The sequence below is a fragment of the Triticum urartu genome, chromosome 5A, assembly GCF_056163025.1.
Source record: "Triticum urartu cultivar PI428250 chromosome 5A, HENAU_Tu73, whole genome shotgun sequence".
Taxonomy (NCBI): Eukaryota; Viridiplantae; Streptophyta; class Magnoliopsida; order Poales; family Poaceae; genus Triticum; species Triticum urartu.
This window is the reverse complement of record NC_141877.1, coordinates 400,950,682-400,967,077: the sequence shown is the minus strand read 5'-3', so window position 1 is coordinate 400,967,077 and position 16,396 is coordinate 400,950,682. Positions and strand designations below refer to the sequence as shown.

At 43.8% G+C, this 16,396-nt stretch overlaps 1 long non-coding RNA gene across 1 annotated transcript; it reads left to right on the top strand.

Moving 5' to 3' along the window:
* The first annotated feature begins 11,125 nt into the window (after window positions 1-11,125).
* Window positions 11,126-15,060, top strand: LOC147971596 (uncharacterized). The gene is made up of 2 exons (XR_015603327.1): window positions 11,126-11,254; window positions 14,831-15,060. It is a non-coding gene; the product is annotated as an uncharacterized LOC147971596 (long non-coding RNA).
* Window positions 15,061-16,396: the final 1,336 nt, after the last annotated feature.

Sequence of the window (16,396 nt, the reverse complement as noted above, 5' to 3'; positions counted from 1 at the left end):
ATATCATTCTCAGCCCCTTAGTGGTGGCAACAATAGCAACACAGTTCCATTGTTAATGCTACAAGCCTTATGTTTCAAAATATAGAACATAAAGAAAAAAAATTCAAATGTCAAGCTTTGCAAATTTGACCAAGTTTGCAGAGAAAAATATCTACATCTACAATGTCAACATGTTAAATTCATGATATACAATGTGAAAAATATTTTCATATTATATTTATTTTGTATTGTTGATGCTGGTATTTTTGGCTATAAACTTGGCCAAACATTGCAAAGTTTGACTTAAGAAAAGATATGTATGTACTATATTTTGAAACAGTAAAAAGTCAACATGTTAAATTCATGATTTTGAGAAGTATACTAAAGTTTCAATGACAAACATTTGAATTGTATATCATAAATTGCAAAACATTTTTAAAATACCATAAAAGCGTAGACTTGTACCAAATACAACTAAATGTTTATAATTGTTCTAATACCCACTCAATTACATAGTTAATTCTGCTAGTTCATCTAGATAAGACACGAATATGTTGAAGACACCATATTGCCATACGATACTCTCAACTGCAACCTTTCACATATCTAAACCTTGTGCTATTTTATCGCAATCAATCTCCTCAGGCAACAGCCTTACTGGTGCTACCACAGCACACAAATCAATAGAGCTTCGCCTGATCCAAACTAAATCATGCAAGCTGAGGTCGCCATACTGCATCAGGTATCTGTGCTTACTCTGGATTATCATCAGGCAAGGCCACCCTAAACCGTTAGCAAATCGAGTAGATCCAGGCAGCATCACCAGCTAGAGAACTCGGTTGGGATGGGTTAGCAAACAAGTTACTACTAAGAGACTCATCTTCTACCTTATTATGCCTCGTTTCAATGATCTCCATACACTAAAATGCACTTATCAAAAAATATTATGCGTTAGGAACAAAGGAAAAATATATCTTTATCGTGTATTTCTACATATGAATTGATAATAAAATGCATTAATGTTGCTCAATTCATAACAAAAGCATGCTGCTCTGGAGATATTTAGAAACTACCCAGCGGCAGCGGCATCAGGAGGTGAACATAGAGCCATGGTTTTTTAGTCGTTGTATAGTCGCCGACTAATCGCCAAGTCGTTTTCCAAAAATCAGGGCGACTCGCGACTATACAGCGACTTATGGTGACTATACAGCGACTTTCGTCGACTAATCGCCAAGCCGCAGGGCTCGCGGCGACTCGCCAAGTCGCAACTGAAAAAAACCTTGCATAGAGCTGAGTGAGCTCTACTAAGCGTCGGCACTCAACAGCGCACCGGCAAATCTAGTTGGTTGCTAGCGCAGTGTATTTTGCAGTGGTCAGAGGAGGCAAGGGTCGGATGCATGATCTGGGCGACACAGCGGCAGCATCCCGACGGCCAGGGCCAGAACTGGCCGGTGTGGAGGCCGGAGCCTGGAAGGAAGGGCCGAAGGGAGGATGGCGCCATGGCGAGGTCGCGAGAAGGCAGGCAGAGCCGTGGAGCAGGCAGCAGGAAGCGTGTATTTAGCGGCGAGGAGGCTGTGCGATCTCCGCGGGGAAGGGCCGAAGATGGGACTTGGGAGCCTAGAAGGGGGATGGGCGCTGGCTCTCCGACGCGAGATCTGAGCTGCGCGAGTTGCTGGTGGCGGCATAGCCGACTGGCAGTTGCTGCTCCTAGTGGTGTGCCAAACCTCGAGACTTGGATCGATCGTAACTAGGCCGAGTAGGCTACGAAGCAAAGGATAGGTATAAAAAATAATCACGAGATTCCTGGGCGGGCCATGGCCCGGTTCAGCCGCAACGAAGCTCCGCCCCTGCCCACCGGTACCTTCAAATCTGTGGCGGTCAACGCCATAGCGGGACGCTCCTCGGGCAGATCTACAAGAACTATACTGCCGGCCTGGAGTCTACGGAGAACAGTCACCGAAGCAGGGCTGCGATGCACCGTACTTCCCATCAGTCAGATCAACTCACCAGACCAGTTTGCCGTCACACGTCGAAAGAGGCCGACCATAGAAGTCAGCTACCATTGCACCGTCTCTGCCATGGAGATATTCGCAAGGATGACCGGCGCTCAGGGCCTCCCCCTCCTCCGTCCACAGGCGTCGCAGAAGCCAGGGTGATTCCGCAGGATGGCCGGAGTTCGGGCCACACGCGGCGCAGAAGCCGGCGGGACATGCCCGTGCGCGTCAAAACCCTCCGCCGAGGGAGCATCTCCACTTGGGGTTGCGGCGGCGGCGCCCTAGTCTAGGTCTCGAGAGGCGTGAGAGATGAGAGATGAGGGGAACGGACAGGGTCGTGGTATGTGTGCGGACCACAAAATTTAGCCATATACGGGAAACAACCCTGTAACTGCATGCGGGAAAGGTGGCACGGTGGACCCGTGCACCCCGTTAAACATTTTCAAAATCCCCAAAAACCTAACACAAAAACGTTACGGGGCTTTCAAGATCTAGAGGGAAAAAATTCAAAAAAAAAGGTTTTAAAAATTTTTTAAATTTTTTTTTTCAAAAAATGATACGTAATATGACCGTGAAGTTTGAAATATTTTTCAAAATTTCATCATAGTCATGAACATGAACAAAGTCCTAGACATCAACAAGGTATAATAGGATTGATATGCTAGATATATCAACAAGTGCCTGTGAAGTGAGTTGTTGCTGGTGTTGGATAGAACTTTGAAGTTAAGCGTGCTTGGGCTGGAGTAGTGTGAGGATGGGTGACCTTTTGGGAAGTTTGACCACGGAGTGCGATTTGACCTGAGATTAAGCATATTGACCCGAGATTAAGACATAATGACCTGAGATTAAGAAAAAAACGAAAAAAAATTGAAATTTTTTGAAAAAAATTAAAAAATCTGAAATTCTTTTAAAAAAAATTGTTACTAATGGCGCACTTTTATGTGGTGCGCCATTAGTATACCAGATACTAATGGCGCACCACAAGTGCGCCATTAGAAAAAAATTCTAATGGCGTGATGCTAGTGGCGCACCAGTAGTGCGCCATTAGTAGCGAAAATAGGTGTGCCACTAGCAGCCTTTTTTCTAGTAGTGACACACCAATATTTGTTAGCCGTGTGCGGCGCCTCCCTCCACATATTACACCATCGGTCATATTCTCGTAGTGCTTAGATGAAGCCCTGCGTGGATCACTTCACCATCACCGTCACCACGTCGTCGTGCTAACGAACTCATCTACTTCCTCGACACTTTGTTGGATCAAGAGTTTGAGGGACGTCATCAAGCTGAACGTGTGCAAAACTGGGAGGTGTCGTATGTTCGGTGCTGGATCGGTCGGAACGAGAAGAAGTTCGACTACATCAACCGTGTTGTCAAATGCTTCCGCTTTCGGTCTACGAGGGTACGTAGACACACTCTCCCCCTCTCGTTGCTATGCATCTCCTAGATAGATCTTGCATGAGCGTAGGAATTTTTTGGAAATTGCATGCTACGTTTCCCAACAATCACCCGCTTCTTCCACCTTCAATCCTAATCCTCTTGCAAGTCCCCACCCAGCCACCATTGTTGACCTTTTGGAGCACTCTGTGTGCCCTCGCCATTGCATTTGGTGCACAGATTTGAGTTCTCCACGGTGATACGTGGAACTGAAAGTTGAGAAGCTTATTACTCTTGGGTGTTTGGGCACCCTAGAGCTTGTTCCTCTTGGGTGCTTTGGTTCCCAAGACGGTTGGTGTTGGCAAAGCTCAATCATTGTGGTGTAATGCTTTGGAAAAGCTTTGGGAGACTCCATTAAGTTGTGGAGAGTGCCCCGAGCAATTTGTACGGGTTCGGTGACCACCCCAAGGGTTGCCATTTGTACATGTTAGGTGACCGCCCTCAAGGGTCCCTTAGTGGAATCATGGCATCTTGTATTGTGCGACGCGTGAGGAGATTATGGTGGCCGTAGTGGCATTTTGGGGAGCATTGTGCCTCCACGCCACTCCAAATGGAGATTAGCATCCAAAGGGTATGAACTTCGGGATACATTGTCGTCTCCGCGTGCCTCAGTTATCTCTTACCCGAGCCCTTTTCTTATGCACCTTACTTTGTGATAGCCATAGTGTTTCATGTTATGTATCTTGCTATCACTTAGTTATTTATCTTATTTAGCATAAGTTGTTGGTGCACATAGGTGAGCCTACTTGCTTTAGGTTTTGTGCTTGACAAATTAAACACTAGTTTTATTCCGCATTTGTTCAATCCTAAACTGTAATTATTTTAAAGCAAATATCCCCCCTCTAGAGATTAAGATTAACCATGTGTAGAGATGTATAACGTAACCAACTATATCTAGGAGTTGAACATGGAGGTAGTATAACATATACAACTATACATAGTATCTAGCCAAATGCAGACCTAATTTGATTAGTTAACAGCAAGGAGATGGTATTGGTGTCAATACATGAAAAGTTGGAAATATAATTCCCAAGTACTCAAAACTACAACCAGCTCTCCTGAATTTTTATTTTTTTATGTAATGAGTACAAAATCACATATATAACACAAACCACAAATATATGGAGCATAGTACGATGGCAACACTTCCATTTTGTGAGAAGAGAAAACACAATACCGTAATGAAGGACAAAATATAAAAACAAATATCATCAACCCAGAGAAAACACATGAAGTAAGATAACAGAAAACCTACATATTTATTAATAGAGAATAAATAGGTACCCAAAATCTTAAATTATTAAGAGATAAGAAGTACAAAAGTTTATTTCGAAATGACACACAATAATAGGCATGTAACACCAACACGACTTAACTATCAATTATACCAACTCCAATTGCATTTTGCAACTATGAAGAAGGATAGAAACGTGAAACATGTCCGACAATTTTTTTAATAACAAACACTGTATTTTCAAAGATAATTTTAAAATAGCAACACAATTATGTGGATAGTTCTAGTTATGTTTCTACTAGTTACGAGAGTAAGAAATAATCAAGGTCGGGCCATCAATTTATACTAATTTTTTACTTACAAATATTAGAATTGTATAGCATGATCTCCAAAAGCTTATTTTGTAATGTTGTAGAATCGTATGCATATAACAAAAAAAGAGCTTAAACAAGAATGAGAAACATTAGAAATTTTAATAATGATGATGATGATGATGATGATACAATGAACACCCAATTACATGGTTAATTATGTTGGTTACCTTTACACACAAACATTTCAATTTATCTTGTAAAAACAATGTAATTCTCTACAAGTAACTTCACTTATCCATAAAATCATTCATCATCCACGGTTTGTCCAGACTCCTCGAAGCAAAATATCATTCTCAGCCCCTTAGTGGTGGCAACAATAGCAACACAGTTCCATTGTTAATGCTACAAGCCTTATGTTTCAAAATATAGAACATAAAGAAAAAAATTCAAATGTCAAGCTTTGCAAATTTAACCAAGTTTGCAGAGAAAAATATCTACATCTACAATGTCAACATGTTAAATTCATGATATACAATGTGAAAAATATTTTCATATTATATTTATTTTGTATTGTTGATGCTGGTATTTTTCGCTATAAACTTGGCCAAACATTGCAAAGTTTGACTTAAGAAAAGATATGTATGTACTATATTTTGAAACAGTAAAAAGTCAACATGTTAAATTCATGATTTTGAGAAGTATACTAAAGTTTCAATGACAAACATTTGAATTGTATATCATAAATTGCAAAACATTTTTAAAATATCATAAAAGTGTAGACTTGTACCAAATACAACTGAATGTTTATAATTATTCTACTACCCACTCAATTACATAGTTAATTCTGCTAGTTCATCTAGATAAGACACGAATATGTTGAAGACACCATATTGCCATACGATACTCTCAACTGCAACCCTTCACATATCTAAACCTTGTGCTATTTTATCGCAATCAATCTCCTCAGGCAACAGCCTTACTGGTGCTACCACAGCACACAAATCAATAGAGCTTCGCCTGATCCAAACTAAATCATGCAAGCTGAGGTCGCCATACTCCATCAGGTATCTGCGCTTACTCTGGATTATCATCAGGCAAGGCCACCCTAAACCGTTAGCAAATCGAGTAGATCCAGGCAGCATCACCAGCTACAGAACTCGGTTGGGATGGGTTAGCAAACAAGTTACTACTAAGAGACTCATCTTCTACCTTATTATGCCTCGTTTCAATGATCTCCATACACTAAAATGCACTTATCAAAAAATATTATGCGTTAGGAACAAAGGAAAAATATATCTTTATCGTGTATTTCTGCATATGAATTGATAATAAAATGCATTAATGTTGCTCAATTCATAACAAAAGCATGCTGCTCTGGAGATATTTAGAAACTACCCAGTGGCAGCGGCATCAGGAGGTGAACATAGAGCCATGGTTTTTTAGTCGCTGTATAGTCGCCGACTAATCGCCGAGTCGTTTTCCAAAAATCAGGGCGACTCGCGACTATACAGCGACTTATGGTGACTATACAGCGACTTTCGTCGACTAATCGCCAAGCCGCAGGGCTCGCGGCAACTCGCCATGTCGCAACTGAAAAATCTTGCATAGAGCTGAGTGAGCTCTACTAAGCGTCGGCACTCAACAGCGCACCGACAAATCTAGTTGGTTGCTAGCGCAGTGTATTTTGCAGTGGTCAGAGGAGGCAAGGGTCGGAGGCATGATCTGGGCGACACAACGGCAGCATCCCGATGGCCAGGGCCAGAACTGGCCGGTGTGGAGGTCAGAGCCTGGAAGGAAGGGCCGAAGGGAGGATGGCGCCATGGCAAGGTCGCGAGAAGGCAGGCAGAGCCGTGGAGCAGGCAGCAGGAAGCGTGTATTTAGCGGCGAGGAGGCTGTGCGATCTCCGCGGGGAAGGGCCGAAGATGGGACTTGGGAGCCTGGAAGGGGGATGGGCGCTGGCTCTCCGACGCGAGATCTGAGCTGCGCGAGTTGCTGGTGGCGGCATAGCCGGCTGGCAGTTGCTGCTCCTAGTGACGTGCCAAACCTCGAGACTTGGATCGATCGTAACTAGGCCGAGTAGGCTACGAAGCAAAGGATAGGTATAAAAAATAATCACGAGATTCCTGGGCGGGCCATGGCCCGGTTCAGCCGCAACGAAGCTCCGCCCCTGCCCACCAGTACCTTCAGATCTGTGGCGGTCAACGCCATAGCGGGACGCTCCTCGGGCAGATCTACAAGAACTATACTGCCGGCCTGGAGTCTACGGAGAACAGTCACCGAAGCAGGGCTGCGATGCACCGTACTTCCCATGAGTCAGATCAACTCACCAGACCAGTTTGCCGTCACACGTCAAAAGAGGCCGACCATAGAAGTTAGCTACCATTGCACCGTCTCTGCCATGGAGATATTCGCAAGGATGACCGGCGCTCAGGGCCTCCCCCTCCTCCGTCCACAGGCGTCGCAGAAGCAAGGGAGATTCCGCAGGATGGCCGGTGTTCGGGCCACACGCGGCGCAGAAGCCGGCGGGACATGCCCGTGCGCGTCAAAACCCTCCGCCGAGGGAGCATCTCCGGTTGGGGTTGCGGCGGCGGCGCCCTAGTCTAGGTCTCGAGAGGCGTGAGAGATGAGGGGAACGGACGGGGTCGCGGTATGTGTGCGGACCACAAAATTTAGCAATATACGGGAAACAACCCTGTAACTGCATGCGAGAAAGGTGGCACGGTGGACCCGTGCACCCCGTTAAACATTTTCAAAATCCCCTAAAACCTAACACAAAAAAAGTTACGGGGCTTTCAAGATCTAGAGGCAAAAAATTCAAAAAAAAAAGGTTTTGAATTTTTTTTTATTTTTTTTCAAAAAATGATACGTAATATGACCAGGAAGTTTGAAATATTTTTCAAAATTTCATCATAGTCATGAACATGAACAAAGTCCTAGACATCAACAAGGTATAATAGGATTGAGATGCTAGATATATCAACAAGTGCCTGTGAAGTGAGCTGTTGCTGGGGTAGGATAGAACTCTGAAGTTAAGCGTGCTTGGGCTGGAGTAGTGTAAGGATGGTGACCTTTTGGGAAGTTTGACCATGGAGTGTGATTTGACCTGAGATTAAGCATATTGACCCGAGATTAAGACATAATGACCTATATTAAGAAAAAAACGAAAAAAAGTTGAAATTTTTTGAAAAAAATAAAAAAATCTGAAAAAGAATTGAAAAAAATTGTTAGTAATGGCGCACTTCTATGTCGTGTGCCATTAGTATACCAGATACTAATGGCGCACCGTGGGCCATACTAATGGCGCACCACAGGTGCGCCATTAGAAAAAAATTCTAATGGCGTGATGCTAGTGGCGCACCAGTAGTGCGCCATTAGTAGCGAAAATTGGTGCGCCACTAGCAGCCCTTTTTCTAGGAGTGACACACCATCATTTGTTAGCCGTGTGCGGCGCCTCCCTCCACATATTACACCATCGATCATATTCTCGTAGTGCTTAGGCGAAGCCCTGCGCGGATCACTTCACCATCACCGTCACCACGTCGCCGTGCTAATGGAACTCATCTAATTCCTCGACACTTTGCTGGATCAAGAGTTCGAGGGACGTCATCGAGCTGAACGTGTGCAAAACTCGGAGGTGTCGTATGTTCGGTGCTTGATCGGTCGGAACGAGAAGAAGTTCGACTACATCAACCGTGTTGTCAAACGCTTCCGCTTTCGGTCTATGAGGGTACGTAGACACACTCTCCCCCTCTCGTTGCTATGCATCTCCTAGATAGATCTTGCATGAGTGTAGGAATTTTTTTGAAATTGCATGCTACGTTTCCCAACAATCACCCGCTTCTTCCACCTTCAATCCTAATCCTCTTGCAAGTCCCCACCCCCCACCATTGTTGACCTTTTGGAGCACTCTGTGTGCCCTCGCCATTGCATTTGGTGCACAGATTTGAGTTCTCCACGGTGATACGTGGAACTGAAAGTTGAGAAGCTTATTACTCTTGGGTGTTTGGGCACCCTAGAGCTTGTTCCTCTTGGGTGCTTTGGTTCCCAAGACGGTTGGTGTTGGCAAAGCTCAATCATTGTGGTGTAATGCTTTGGAAAAGCTTTGGGAGACTCCATTAAGTTGTGGAGAGTGCCCCGAGCAATTTGTACGGGTTCGGTGACCACCCCAAGGGTTGCCATTTGTACATGTTAGGTGACCGCCCTTAAGGGTCCCTTAGTGGAATCATGGCATCTTGTATTGTGCGACGCGTGAGGAGATTATGGTGGCCCTAGTGGCATTTTGGGGAGCATTGTGCCTCCACGCCACTCCAAATGGAGATTAGCATCCAAAGGGTATGAACTTCGGGATACATTGGCGTCTCCGCGAGCCTCAGTTATCTCTTACCCGAGCCCTTTTCTTATGCACCTTACTTTGTGATAGCCATAGTGTTTCATGTTATGTATCTTGCGATCACTTAGTTGTTTATCTTATTTAGCATAAGTTGTTGGTGCACATAGGTGAGCCTAGTTGCTTTAGGTTTTGTGCTTGACAAATTAAACACTAGTTTTATTCTGCATTTGTTCAAGCCTAAACTATAATTATTTTAAAGCACATATCCCCCCCTCTAGACGACATCCATGATCTTTCAACATGTTTCTTTCCCTAACCAATGGTGGCATGCAGATCTTCGATACATCCACAAACTTCTCCAGAAAGGAGCCAGGCTCTGTGGTGGCATGCAGATCTTTATTCAAAGATCTCCATAGTTGTCATCTAAGCCCACCCGAGGCACAGAGGAAACAAGATCGAACTACCCGACAACAACACCCGTCGACCAAGACCCGGGAACAACCTTGTCTGGCAACGATCGTCCCCAGGTGGCCCGCACTCATCAAGCCTTCGACAGCAAGCTATCACCTCACCCACACCTGGCGTGGCTGTTCTGCGTACGCAAAGCCTTTGCGCCACACGGCAGGTGAGCACGTGACAGAAGATGGACAAGATGCAAGGGGTGAATCGCCCCCCCCCCCTCACCTCGATGCATTGCGCACACCCGTACAGAGGCATGGCATGCCCCACATAAATGGCATCATGGGCGGAGGTGACCAGACAGACGTACATTTCCGGAAGCTGGAAGATGACGACACTTTACCAAGCATTTAATACTTTCACCTACCTGGTCGGATCCAGGGAACTTCATTAGTGGCGAAGCTATTGTGGCACTGATGGCTCTATATTTTACACATTTTTAAAGCTCGTTTGTTGCATATGTCCCATTGAACCAAATAGTTATCTATTATGCATGTTTACCGGTATTTACACTTCCCTTCGTGAGAATTGCACATTTCGTGTTTTATTTGGTCTTTATTAGTTTTCTTTCTTTTCTTGTGTCTATAGATGTTTTGGAGCAACCTATGACCAAGCACGATGAAAGGACTAAGGATGGATTCAATATGGAGTCACCTAGGGACCAGACTTAGCCATTCCAGAGGTTGGAAAAAGTGACTTTTTTCAAAGTGCTCCAAATCAAGATCTAAAACCAGGAATGAATCGGCGTCGTTCATACGAATCCAACATGCCAACATCAAATTCCAAGTTCGTATGAAGAAATGGCGGCTGTTTTACCGGAGGTCAGAAAAAAAACGATGTTTCATGCCACCGCAACCGGTCGTTTGGCGTGCCCGGCGATGGGATCCAGCCATTGAGGGTTGGGGGCATTGAGGAACGGCGGGGAGGAATCGCCGACGACGGGTACGGGGAGGAGAAGAGGCAGAGGAGGCGGAGTGAAAGAGGCGAATTTGATTTTTCTTTTTACTCGACCGCCGAGCGGTGGAGTGAAAATTGGGAGGTGAGCCACGGCTGGGGATAATTTATCCTCCACTAACGCCGATTGAGGATCCGTTAGATCACAGTTAAAATCAAGTTTTTACTCTTCTAATAGGTTATTGGGGATCAGTTAGAAATGACCTAAATACCCAAGCCTGATTAAAATAACAACCTGTCTACCCTATCCCTCGCGTACGTACTAATACAAAACACGCCCAGCGCCGCCGCTGTTTCAGATCTAAAATCCAAGCCTGCCACCGCCGCCTAATGGGTTCTTTCAGGTGCGTGCATTGCGGTGACGACCAAAATGACCTACAGGCGCTCAACAAACATGTCACCACGTGCGAGACCAAGATCAAGCGAGACCAGGCTGCCAGGGAGAGAGCCAAGAAAGAAAAGGATGACCGGGACACGGAGCTAGCTTCCAGCGCCGGCAAGAACAAGCGGAGGGCCACCAACCAGCAGACGGCTGGCCGTAAATAATCCGACAAAGGTATCAGATCACCTCTCCTCTCTTTTTTCCCGTATCGGCCTCAGATCTTAGTAGTCCTCTTTTTTTCCTATATCAGCAAGTCTTCCCGATTTATCCCCAAATTAGAAATCTATTTCTGGAGTAATTGGGTAGGAATTGGGAAAGTGACATATGTACTGCCTGCGTTCAGATCCGATTCGAGGCATCCCACATCCTAGTACCAACTGAAACAGAGTATCCACCAGATCCAAGCATCCATGGCATCCCACATCCTAGTACTCACCTCACTGAAACAGAGAACCCACCAGACCAAGCGTACACCAAGATTTCAGCATCAAAACAGAGTGAGGTTTTAGTTAGAATAATTATTTCAGTCAAAACTGAAAACATGATCCCGGTAGACAAATTAGAATGGCAATTACCCCCTCCATCCAAAAATACTTGTCCTAGAAATGGTTGTATCTAGACTTATTTTAGTTATAGATACATCCATTTTATCCATTTCTAAGACAAGTATTTCCGGACGGAGGGAGTACTTCACTAGAGCTTATAACGGTATTGACCACAACTCCCTAGAATGCGTTGTAGAACAACACTGACGCGCATGTTTTTGCGGTACTTCCAGACAGCTTCCCGAATTCACCTTGTAACTTTCCAAATCACTAGTAGCATTACCCTGAACAGGATCGTACTCTTGATGTTAACAGTCAGGGCCTGATGGAAGATAGGCAACATAAACATATATTGTTGATGGACAGGTACAGTATCACGCACATGCGTTCAGGGTACAGTACTTGTGTGGTAATTTGTTCATTTAAGGGAGCCTCACCTCCAATCCTGATTTATCGGTGTCATTGACCACTTGCTTCACACATGTAGAACAGTTTTGGAGTTCCCGGTTCATACGAGGCACTTGTATTGGTGTAGGAAGAGAACAATAAGATTACCCAATTACAGGAGTACGGGGTAGAGAACAGCTGCTAGAACTTCCAGCATTAATTTCAGCTTCAGAACATAGGCTTGAACTCTTTCCTCTACAGAAGGGGTCAATAGTGTGTCTATCTTGACTCCCATGTCCCCCTACAGATGAAAAATGTAAGAAATGAGCACACACATTTGACAATTATGCACAGATATTCAATATGTATACCAGTGCTAAAACATGACTTCAGACAGCGTCCCACAATCACCGGGTTAAATTATCAGGGCATGTACAATGGTGCTATCTTAGGAGTGCCACGTAGGATAAACGTTGAGGTGGAGAGAGAAATCATAAGAAAAGGTTTGTCTTCTCTTATTTAAGATATGATCTCTTGGCAGAATATATCTCACCATGATTTTAGGAATAGCTAGTTATTGAAGATAAAGCTAAGAGATAACCCATTGTAGACATACTTTTATTGTCATCTCCAAACTACCAAGGCTTAAGAAAGACTGTCTTATCAACCACTGTATTTGCTTAGGTTACTGGAATGTACTGAGTTCACAAGCACACATGCAACAGTCACAGTATCTGGAGGGAGCTTTAGTAAACAAAGAAACACAATCTCTGGGCAAGTTAAAGTAGATTCCTTGCCTCCTCGCTAGTGATGGTCCATCTTCCTATCTTTCGTAGATTCACTGCATACTTCACATTACAATCCTATATTTCGTAGCATGTTTACTATTTCCAACATTTCAAGTACACTTGTTGCGAGTCTGCTTGAGTGATCTTGCGCCATGAGCCCTCGAACTGCTATTAAACATTAGCACTCAATGGTCCTAGAGTGCTTGGTATGCTATTAAACTGGTTTTGTCTAGGAGCTAGCTGGCTTGGTGGCACATGGCTAGTATGAAAAAGCAGCGATGGCATGGGGACCAGCCAGGCTGCATTAGCTTTCTTTTTATTGGGGGAGGGGGTGAGGTCCAGCAAGCAGGGCCATGGGCTTTAGAACTGGGCGAGCCATTTGGAACATTGGGGGAAGATGAATTTTGTGTTGGTTGCAGAGAAAGGACCCGCAAAACATTAGGGAATGGATCACCTTTCACCTGTGTAGTTCTGATGAGATGACAGAATGTTTAGATCTGTTGAGTTTGCCTTTACAGATGTCATAATGACCGGTGTAACTCTATGTTGGCCTTCTCACAGTACCAAGGTTCACCTTTCACCTATGGAGAAGCACCTCTGACTGGAGCTTGGAAACTGTGAAGTCCAATGCATGGACTTGCACTATGCTTGCCACTGAACCAACAGGCTGATAGATTTACTGTACACAACTCCCTGAGGTTGGGTGGGGTGTTTGCACTTGGCACAATTCCCTGAGGTTGGGTGGGGTGTTTGCACTTGGAAGTTCTGCTGGCCTTTTGGGTTTAGCTGGTTGGGTGGGGAGTCTGCCCTTGGAGGTTTGCGGCCAAATAACATTACCAGGTTGAGGAAATTGTGGGTCCAATGATGCTCCAGGAGGGGGACATGATCCATTTATAATGGAATTCTATTAGGGGGTGCATTTCGAGGTTCTGCTGGCCTAAGAAGTTTTAGCCGGTTAGGTTGGGTGTTTGCACTTAGAAGGAGGTGGCGGCCTAACAATATTACCAGGTTGGGGTAATTGTGGGTCCACTGATGCTCCAGGAGGGGCCCATGCAGTGTTCAAGAAAGCGTTTTTAAGTGTCGCTTAAGCGTTGAGCGACAGCTAAACGCTTTGCTTTTGGCCTAGGCGCAACTTTTAGCATTGAGAGGAAAAAAGCATGATTTAGCAATCGGTTAAGCGCTAAGCGCTGGCTGAGCGTTCGCTGCGCGCGCTTAAGCGGCAGAAGAGTGAAGAAGGCGGGCCCAAAGGTCAGACGGGAGCTGAAATAGCCCACAAGCGGGAGGGGAAAGGGGGGTATAAGGCCTGGCCCAAAAGGGCCTGTTCGGCTAGGGTTGCTAGGTTTCCAGGAGGGGAAAGAAGAGAGCATTGTGGCGGCTGTTTCTGCTCTGCATCCAGCAGCGGCTCCTCTGCCGTTCTTCCTCCTCGGCAGCAGCTACTGGATCTGGACACCGGCAGCTCCTCCTCCTCCTCCTGGACACCCACTACTACCAGCTCAGCTCCTCATCCTGGCTGCTGCTGCAGCTGCTGCTTGGCTGCTGCTATTTATCTTATATGCTCATTCTAATACAATATTATGCACTTTTGCTTGCTGTGTGAACCAATGGATCTTATCCTTATGTGTTATTTACCTATTTGTTATGGTGTGTGAACCACTGAACCTCAACATTATATGCTATTTCAGATTTTCAGTTACTTATGTCTATGTTACATGTTTTCTTCTGCATATTATTGAAAACAGCCAAATTCTGGCCAATTTATAAAAAAACGCTTAATCCGGGTTAAGCTGCGGTTAAGCGGCCATTGCTCTAAGTTGTGGCCTTCCGCTCCGCTTACGCTTACCGCTTTCTTGAACATTGGGCCCATGATCCATTTATAACTGGACTCTGTTAACGAGGACCTAATGCCTAACTGTTGATACCCAAAAAAACTCGTGCATAATTAAATATAAAAAATCTTTTATTGGAAATACTTGTGTATGTATATGATCAAAGCTGTTATTCTAACATATAAATGTTTACTTTTTCAACAGGTTAAAATCTAGGAGGACCATGTCAGCATCCGTCATAAAGCCGAAGGCTAGTGCATAGGAGATGACTGAATCAATCCGACTAGATTTCCATAATTGCAAAAAAAAAATCTTAAGTAGCGAGTAGGAGAACAATCTGTAATGCATAAGCACATTGGTTATTAGCCGAACTGGGTATGGGACAGGTTTGTGGCTATTTCAAATGAGCTATGGATAAACTTTGGTGTGGATAATCTGGCTTGTTTCTGTTATGTGATTGTGAAGTGTGGAATCCCTCAGCTTTTCGCTGTTGATTGCATAGTGTGGAATCACTCTTTTGCATTAACTCAACATCTGTCACTTGCTTTAGAGCATCTACTAATGATGCAGGTGCTTTCTAAAATTGTGTGTGAAGTACAACCAACGAAGCAAACATTGTGGAAGGAAATTCAACAAAGATATGATCATACCTCCTTTGGTTGCAGTAATTATGCAGATGACTGGATGGCAGAACGCCATCACACCTCATGCATGCATGCATAAGAACATTGTGTTAGGATCACCACATGCACATATTATGCAGATGACTGGAAGGGAGAACGCCATCACACCTCATGCATGCATGCAGAAGAACATTGTGTTAGGATCACCACGTAGATATGGTTTTAGATAAAAAGTGAGAAGCATAGGTCAATGTTTCTGCATACAGTATGAGTTTTAGTACTTCTATTAATTGGTTTTGTTATCAATCGGGTAGTAGAACTGCAATCAAGGCATTATTTGCATTTACCACAGAAGAATGTGGCAAAAAATGGAAAATATAAATGCTATAAAGAACCAAGACAGAGGTAAATATTTGCACCGTAGATGCACTATTTGCTCTAAGAAGATCTAAACTACAACAGTTAAGATTAACCATGTGTAGAGATGTATAACGTACCCAACTATATCTAGGAGTTGAACATGGAGGTAGTATAACATATACAACTATACATAGTATCTAGCCAAATGCAGGCTTAATTTGATTAGTTAACAGCAAGGAGATGGTATTGGTGTCAATACCTGAAAAGCTAGAAATATAATTCCCAAGTACTCAAAACTACAACCAGCTCTCCTGAATTTTTATTTTTTTATGCAGTGAGTACAAAATCACGTATATAACACAAACCACAAATATATGGAGCATAGTACGATGGCAACACTTCCATTTTGTGAGAAGAGAAAACACAATACCGTAATGAAGGACAAAATAAAAAAACAAATATCATCAACCCAGAGAAAACACATGAAGTAAGATAACAGAAAACCTACATATTTATTAATAGAGAATAAATAGGTACCCAAAATCTTAAATTATTAAGAGATAAGAAGTACAAAAGTTTATTTCGAAATGACACACAATAATAGGCATGTAACACCAACACGACTTAACTATCAATTATACCAACTCCAATTGCATTTTGCAACTATGAAGAAGGATAGAAACGTGAAACATGTCCGACAATTTTTTTTAATAACAAACACTGTATTTTCAAAGATAATTTTAAAATAGCAACACAATTATGTGGATAGTTCTAGTTATGTTTCTAC